Genomic DNA, 9,918 nt, shown 5'->3' on the forward strand with positions numbered 1-9,918 from the left:
ATAAGTAAGGGGCATTACCGGACTTGTAACTCATGACAGAACGGTAAAACTTTTTTTTTTTTTTAAGATCATTCATTTGGATAAACACTAAACACAGCCAGGGATAAAATGTAAACTTCTATAAGTAAACATTCAAAAGATGTCATTTTCGCATGGCTTATATACAATAACCAAATTATTCTTTCGCTACTAGTCTATTCTATACATGCCATAAGATAATCCAATCTCATGGCTACCGTAATGGTAGATAGTGTGATGAAGTGCTGACGATCCCCGAGCTAGTAGTCAGAATCCACAACCTACAGACCAAAAACATGAACGAACAGAGTAAGCTTTTGTAAGCTTAGTAAGTTTTAAGCAAAACGATAATTTTGTTGAATCAATGACGTTTTTCACATATACTTAATCTAGATAAAATCTCATTTGACCCAATATACCTAACCAAAATTTCACATAATTTAATTCGCCTTTCTTTAGCCCTGAGCTTTAAGTCGCAAAGTGTTTTCATTCAATATCTTTGGTCATTCATTTCAACTGTTCGATGAAGTTAATCTAGAGCTTCATCTCGAACTATAATATCAATAAATGCATCACTTAACTCTCACATATATATATACTTTCGTACAATAGTGATCTAGATGGTCGAATATTTCCAAAGCACATTCTTCATCAACTGAAGATGGATTCACATGGTAAGCACATTCTTCACCAATTTACAACTTTCAATAATCCTTTCCACTTGTTCATAATCACATCCATATTTTCAAGTATTTCAACATGACAAGTACTAAATTTCTGTAGGCACCTAAAGAACCAAACATATTCCTTATTGCATATACGTAAGTTTACAGAATATAATCCTTACCTTGTCTTGGCACATCTAATGAACCCAACCCGTACTCAAATCATAAGGCCTTTGGGCAGAATATGCACTAATACATAAGAATATTTCATCCCATACTTCATTATAAAACATACCATTACCAATTAGATCATTCTCATATTTGAAGTTATAATATTGATCACATTTACATACCTTTTGATACTAATAATTCACTTTGAAATCAATCCACCGACGAGTAAGTAATACGCACTGAACATCTTTAAATCGTAATACTTATTTGATGGTAACTTCATGGATACTCAATATCAAAGTCTTACTTGAATCTTGGTCTTCAAAACCGGATATAGTGAAACACGAAGCATACGGACATTAATTCAGAATAATTTTCCCGCATAAAGCCTGCGGGATCTTAACCCGGATATAGTACTGGCACAAATGCCCTTCAGGACTTCTCACATTTATACACTTTCACATCCATCACATTGGCCATTCGGCCTTATCACATATATACACCTTCACATCCATCACATCGGCCATTAGGTCTTATCTCATATATACACTTTCACATTCATCACATTGGCCATTCGGCCTTATCACATATATACACTTTCACATTCATCACATTGGCCATTAGGCCTTATCACATATATACACTTTCACATTCATCACATCGGCCATTAGGCCTTATCACATATATACACTTTCACATTCATCACATAGGCCATTAGGTCTTATCTCAAATATACACTTTCACATTCATCACATTGGCCATTCGGCCTTATCACATATATACACTTTCACATTCATCACATCGGCCATTAGGCCTTGTCACATATATACACTTTCACATTCATCACATCGGCCATTAGGCCTTGTCACATATATACACTTTCACTTTCATCACATTGGCCATTAGGTCTTATCACATATATACACTTTCACATTCATCACATTGGCCATTAGGTCTTATCTCATATATACACTTTCACATTCATCACATTGGCCATTCGGCCTTATCACATATATACACTTTCACATTCATCACATCGGCCATTAGGCCTTGTCACATATATACACTTTCACATTCATCACATTGGCCATTCGGCCTTATCACATATACATATCTTGTACATCAATTTCATCATAACAAAATTGACGAGGTATACTAGTCATTTACGGCTTATAGCTTCACTTTAATATGGATTTGGTACTTTGATTACCAATATTTAATCGATAGCTTATAAGCAACTCAAATAGTTTTATTAAGGTTTACAACATAATCACAAATTCAGCACAAGCTGTTTTTCCTGAGCAACAGTCATTAAATTGTTCGTAAATGGAGCTACGAAACTCCAAATGAAGTGCCGTTAATTTTACCTGAAAATAGACTCATACATATTTTATCCAAAAAATTTTCAGAATTTTTGGTTTGGCCAATAAATACCATATTTTTCTTAAAGTTTCCCCTATTTCACTGTTTGACTATTCTGACCACTCTTCACTACGAATCAAATTTCTCATTGTAAAAAATTCAAAATATGTTCTAGTTTATTTCATTTGAAACTATACTCACTAAGGCATATAGCATATAAATTTTGTCTTTTAAAAATTTTTGTACAATTTATAATGATTTTCTAAAAACAGAACAGAGGATTACAGTGTCATTCTGCACTGTCTCACACAACTTTAAATATCTCATTATCGGAAATTCCTTTGCTTACATGGTTTCTTTTATAAGAAACTAGACTCATTAAGCTTTAATTTCATGTTTTATTCAGCCTCTAATTCAAGTCCATAAATTTATGGTGATTTTATAAAGTCACGTTACTGCTGCTTTCCTAAGCAGATTATTTCAAATTACACTTAAATTTCCAAGCTCAAACACTTAAGAACTTACCATTTGAGCTTAGAATATATCATGGCCCATCATATCTTATTAAATCAACTCAATATGTTCTATTATGATTGAATTTACTCAACGTTTAATCACTTAAAACTTACCTCGGAAGTGGTCGACGACTAGATATCCACGGCTATTCGTTTACTTTCTCTTTTCCTTTATCCGACTTTGATCCTCTTTGCTCTTAAGCTTAAGTGAAACAATAGATTGGCTTAGGTACTTAACTAATATTATTCACTTGACAATCACATTTGGCAATCACATATCATTTTCAATATGTATTAATTAATAAAACATGCCATGACTCGATTTCATGCTTATTTAATCTATATCTAATTCACATTCACAAGCAAAGAGTCACTTAATTTATCATTCTTTCTTATACAATAATTTAATCATATTTCCAAATGTCCTTATGTGTACATGGTACATACATAAGGCATACATATACATAATTCATATTCATTCCATTTAAGTACTTAAAACTTACAAAGGAATCAAACTCAAATACTTAAGAACCTACTTTTCAAACACACCTATAGCCGAAACATATGTATATGAATATAAGATTTTCCCTCATTTGAAGAAAGCACAAATACATAATTCACTCTCTCACATACCCTTTTTGCACTTCACATTATCATATCCATTCAACACTTTCACTAAGTGTAGCCCAATATCTTATTCAACAACTAATTCGGATAACACATAAAGAACATCTCAATTTATATTCATTCAAAATCAAGCTAAAACTAAATTTATTTGCTCAACTTAATATGCGGCATTTATCTACCAATTCAAATGACAAGTTGAATTCATGGTCGAATGCAACAATCAACCCAATTACATAATCAATTTATCACTTAGGTGCTAATTTGAATAATTCTCATACAACTATTATCAATACACATTAATTTTTGTATAAGCCCCCACATTGACGATTTTCACAATCAACATAGTCACAAGGGCTCACCCTATCCACTCAAAGTTCAATTCACCAATTAAGCAAATGCTATTAATGCTAAGAATTTTTTTTTTTTTTACAATTTATCCTAGTTTGCCGAAAGAAATTATGCCCTAATTCATGAACTTAAACAACATTGGCCAACTTTCCAAGCTCATTTGAGCCATCAAGCACATTTAGTTTTTTCATACTCAACTAGAATCAATTATCCTCCCAAAATCATCAAACATACAAAATATACCCCATTAAGCTCATGACCGATTGCTACATGCTTCATGAACACAAAAATTTTCACATGGGTCTTGTTGCAAGCTTCAAAACCAACCAAAATTCACAAATTTTCAAAGAAAATAACATGAACCTTACCTTATTTGAAGCCTTCTTTTGCCGAATGCCCTAAGCTCAAAAGTTTCTATTTTCTTTTTCAACTCACGGCAAGAAGAAGAGAAGAAATGGCCTTGTTATTTTCACCTCAAACATATTTTATTCATTTATTTTATTAACTTTTATTATTTCTATTTTATGAAACCATTTTCTTTAATATAAACAAATATATTATTAACATTATTTACTAACATACAAAGCACAAAATGCCAAAACAAAGTCATCATTACCTTCCACTAACATTAAAAGGGAAATTTGACATGCAACTCCACTATTTTGCATGCATGAATCAACTAGTCATCACACATTTCCCCATCATACTTTCAAAGTTTACTACTAAGCCCTTTTTAGTGAAATTCACATTTATAACTCTAAGTTAAAACATCAAAAATGTCACACATGAATTAACACATATTATAGGCATCAAAATGAATATTAAATTATTTTTATGTCTCGGTTTTGTGGTCCCGAAACCACTTTCTGACTAGGGTCAAATTAGGGATGTCACAACTCATCTTCTTCAACTTCAGGTAAGTTCAACAAATCATTGATGGACTTAGAAGTAAGAGGTACCTTTTTTTTTCAAACGATGACCTCAGTAGCATCTTGTGTAGTCAAACTAGCGTAGAATTCTTGAACTAGTTCATCACCAGAAAGTGAACGAGTATCACAAATCGTTACCACTTGAGAGCATTGATTATCTTTCTAATCGGCATAGGAACAACCATCAAATCATTACTCTTCAAGTTAAAGCCTTTTTCCAGCATCATGGGTTGATGCTTGAAAATTGAATCAAATCTCTCTTTCACTTCTTCATCGATCAAAATCAGGTTTTCAGGAGTAGTCTTCGACGATCTAGTTCTTTTGCGAGACACGGTATCTTTTCCCAAAAATTCAGCAAAGTTTTTGCTTACTAGGGAAGAAGAGAAATCATCAAGTGGGCATAACTTGCTACGGCAAAAATTTTGTGACAGCACGAAAGGTGTGGCAGTGGCAACGATGTGCAACAGGATAACATTGTGTAACGATGGCAACGGCTATGTGCGGCAGCAACGACGGTGCTTTGGTAATCTCTTTCCGGCGATAATAGAGAATTTTGGAAAAAAGGGAAAGAGAACTAGAGTTTTGTAACATCCTGATTTTCGGATTTATTCGCGGTTTTCAATATTTTGTAAAGATTTTAAAAATTTTGTATTTGGATGTGAAATTAATATTTTGAGTAGGTAAATGGGCTTATAGAAGGCCCATGTGTTGGCCAAAACCCAGTTGAATTTTTGAATTTTTGGACTTAGGAGTTAGGGGTTCTGGCTAGATGGCCCTTGTATAGAGTTATGGGTAAACTGCATCACAAAAAGAGACTTAGTAAAGTGGCAAGGGTGACGCCACTAGGCTCCTAAAGAGATGGCGTGTGGACCATTGGGGAAAGCATGGGATCGATTCCCTGTGTTGACAAATGATGCATTTATTTTTAAGTGCTGGAGGGGTAAGTGTTGGAGTCCAGGTGGATTCTGCTAGAGGAGAGTTTGAATCAGTCTAAACGCTTGGATTAAGGAGTGATAAGGGGAGAGATTTAAGGGATTGGGAGAGAGGCTAAGAGTTGGCCGAATTAGGGGAATTAGAAAGGGGATTTCGGCAGAGGGGTATTAGGTTAGTATTTCGGCACTTAGGGTATTGAGTGGTGCCGTTTTCTTCTGCTTAAACACCTTAGGGTTGTTCTTTTCTCTCTTTTTCCCTCTCTAGCCGAAACCACCATTCTCTCTATTCTTCTTTCTTCATTTTTTCTTCTTCAAAACCGTTCATCAAACCTGCTGTTTATCAACACTTGTGCCGAAACCACAAAAGCTGAAAAACCATAGATTTGGGGGCTTATAGCCGAAACTCCAAAACTCCGGGAGTCGAGTTCTACCGTCGTTTGAAAGATAAATCTACACCAGATCACGTTGAGATCAAAAAGGAGTAAGGGGTAAGTGTTCATCATCTCAGATCTGGTCCTATTTTACAAAGTTAGGAAAAGTCGAAGTCCCTAAAATCTAGGGAGGCTGTCGATTTGGGCATGTGGCTCTAAGGGTTTTTAACTAACATTTTTTGTCAATGATTAGTGTCTTCTTAAGTGTTGGATTGAAGGCGTGGGTTGTTGGAGCAATCGGATTCGGAGCTAGCTATCGATTTTGGCAAAAAGGTAAGGTTTCAAAAGCTTTTAGGGACATGGTTTGGTCATGGATAAGTACGATGTGGGTTTAGTGATTATGGTTTGTAAATAAGAACTGTGCTAATCAATTGTAGGACATTGAAAGGGATCTCGAGAGCGATCGTCATGAAAGTGTGTGTACTAACACCCTTTCTTAGTTCAATTCAGCAAAAGCCGAAATGCCGAAATTCCGGCATCTTATGGGCTTGTGAGTATGCGAATGCTTTCAAGACATAGAGTAATTGTAGATCTAGCACCGCAAGGTGGTAAGTAAGTTCGTGTGACATCTTAGCGTACTTCGGAAAAAGAGGGTCTCGATGGGCCAAAACTGGGCCCAATGGGCTTACTGGACCAATATGGGTAAGAGAGGGCAAATTAGCACATTAGTTAGATGGTGGAACCAATCGGCATAAAACTGTTGAAAATTATCAAGCGACTTGTGTAGTTGCTAAGTTACGAAAATTACCCTAAAGAGCAAAATTACCGATATACCCTTGGGTTTAAATTGGCTAATCTGCATGATTGATTAATCTTGTATTTTACATGATATGCTTTTATTAATATCATTGCATGGGATTGGGGTATTGATGGAGGAAGTATTGAAAGTGGTTCATCTACGTCTTGGAGGCTTTGCCTCAACTTACTAATATTTGAGTGCGTTCTTTGCAAGCTGTGGAGTGTAGAAATTTGGGTGGGTTGAGATATTCCCACATGGAGTGTAGGCTGGTGCGGGTCCAGTGTAGCGGTTGGTGGGTTGAGTAGTCTCCCAGATGGGTTTGCATGCATTACTACTATTGTTACCTATGTTCTTTGAACGGGCCTATGGGCCACACTTGTTATGTAAAAGGGCTAAGGCCTTGCATCAGATTCGAAAGGGCTTCATCCACTGTGTCGTTATATCTGAATAGGGCTTAGGCCCAATGGGCTCGAGCTGATTTGGGCTTTGGATGTGTTTCAGATGCATCGAGTTTCCCAAACTCACCCTTCCTCTTCCATCCTTGCGGGTGAGCCCTAGTTGGTGGACTTGGAGTCAAGGGATTCAGAGTGGCCATGAAGATTGGTTGCCGGATTTAATAAGTTTAGCATTTAATTTGGATTATTTTTATTATGCCTAAAGTTGTAATAAGGCCGCTCTTTTTAATTAATTTTATTTTGGGGATTATTAAACTGGTTAGCACTAGGGTTCGTTTTATAAAAACTACTTGTTTTTAAAAAAAACTACCTGTTTTTAAAAGATCACGATGATGCCAAAGTTTCTGCAAAGTAAATGTTTTTCCCAAGAAAATAAATATTTTAAGCAGACTTAAACTTGTTTTAATGTTCGTAGACACGTAACCTGCTTGAAGTGTGGCAATGGATGTGTGCATGTCTAGGATTGGATCCGGGAAGAGCTTGGTACTTAAGCGGTCCTATAAGACTCACCTCCTCTTTTTTGGCTTCCTACCTGGTGCACAGCTTCCATTCACTTTAACTTAAAACAAGAACAGATTTTTTTTAAACTCTAAACAAAGAATTTAGATAAACACATGTTTTTTTTGAAACATCTCCATGTGACATACTAAATTCGGCCGTAACGTCTGGGCTGGGTTTGGGGTGTTGCAAGTTTCCTTTGGGATTTGAGGTTGACAGCACAAAAGGGAGATTTAGGGATTTTTAGGGTGTAAGCAAATTGCTTTAAGGGATATGAAAATTAGTGGAATGGAGAGGGGTTTATATAGGGAAAAATTAGGGCAACATGTAGAAAAAAATTAGCTACATTAGGGTTACTTGGGCAACAAGTAATGGGAGTGGCGACAATAGGTATGGATTTTTCCCTCCTTTTTGCTGTATTGGGCCTCAAATTCAGACTGTATTTTCATGCTTACTCAAGAGAGAAAAAAAACTGATTAGTACTTGGGCCAAATTCGACCCCCTTTAAAAATTTAAAATTTAAACAAAAGAAATTAAACCTAAAATTTTAAATCTCAATTAGAAAATTTCTTCTCAATAAATTACATTAAATTAATTCCCAGGAAAGGTTGGAGGGGCCACAGCGGTCCCGCTTAAGTTTTAATCTTCTTAGATAGAATTAATTGAATGTACTAAATTAAAAAAATAATTTATTTACAAAATAAGCTCATGAAAAATCAAGGGTCTTTAATTTGAACAAGGATTCAACTCGCTCAACTTTACCATCCTAATAATGTTTGAGACGTTGACCATTAACTTTAAACGTACCTCCATGATTGTCGTATAATTCAACAACTCCATGAGGATACACTCGGTAGATGGTATAGGGTCCTTTCCATCGGGATTTAAGCTTCTCAGGAAATAACTTCAACCTTGAATTAAACAACAAAACCTTCTGATCTTCTTTAAACTCGCGAGGTTGTATATGACCATCATGCCATCTTTTTTTATCTTTCTTTACACATTTTAACATTCTCATAGGAAAACAATCTCAACACTTCCAACTTATCCAATTACAACATCCTTCTCTCATCGACTTGCTAAAGATCAAAGTTCAATTGCTTCAAGGCCCAGTGAGCTTTATTCTCCAACTCTAATAGCAAATGACATGCCTTCCCAAAAACTAACCGATATGGAGTTATTCTTAACGGTGTCTTAAAAACTGTTCGGTAGGCTCATAATGCATCATTGAGCCTTCGAGACCAATCTTTTCTACTAGGGTGTACTACCTTTTCAAAGATACCTTTGATTTCATGGTTCACTCTCTCAACTTGCCCATTGGACTGGGGGTGATAGGCAGTAGAATCTTGTGCTTCACATCATATTTGTCAAGCAACCGCTTAAGCCATTTATTCACAAAATGAAAACCTTCATCATTAATAATAGCTCTTGGTGTCCCAAATCATGTAAACACATGCTTATGTAGGAATCACATGACTACTTTAGCATCATTTGTAGGGTACGCTTTAGCTTCAACCCACTTGGATACATAGTCCACAACTACTAAGATGTATTTGTTCCCATACGAAGAAGGAAACGGGCCTAAGAAATCAATGCCCCATACATCAAATAATTCAATCTCTAAAATGCTTGTCAAGGGCATTTCATTCCTCTTTGATATATTTCCGGTCCTTTGGCATTTATCACAGTTCTTCACATAAGCATAAGCATCTTTAAATAGTGTAGGCAAAAAGAAACCTGCTTGCAAAATCTTAGCTACAGTATGTGAACCACGAAAGTGTCCCCCGCTTGGGGATGAATGGTAATGATACAATATCTTAGCAGTCTCACTTTCAGCTACACACTTTCGAATTATATTATCTGCCCATTGTCTGAACAAAAACGGATCCTCCTAAAAATAATACCGACTATCATGATGGAATTTTTTTCTTTATTGGTATGTCATTTCTCGAGGAATTATTCTAGATGCAAGATAATTGGAAAAATCAGCAAACCAAGATCTTTCATGAATTTGACTTACCTCAAATAAGTGTTCATCTAGGAAATTCTCGTTGATAGGCACAAATGATTGAGTTACCTCATCTTGTTCCAACCTTGACAGATGATCAGCTAATTGATTTTTGACACCTTTTCTGTCTTAGATCTCAAGATCAAATTCTTAAAGTAAAAGGATCCAATGAATTAGCATTGGTTTCGCATCTTTCTTTGTGAGCAAGTACTTAATGGCC

The sequence above is a fragment of the Gossypium arboreum genome, chromosome 12, assembly GCF_025698485.1.
Source record: "Gossypium arboreum isolate Shixiya-1 chromosome 12, ASM2569848v2, whole genome shotgun sequence".
NCBI lineage: Eukaryota > Viridiplantae > Streptophyta > Magnoliopsida > Malvales > Malvaceae > Gossypium > Gossypium arboreum.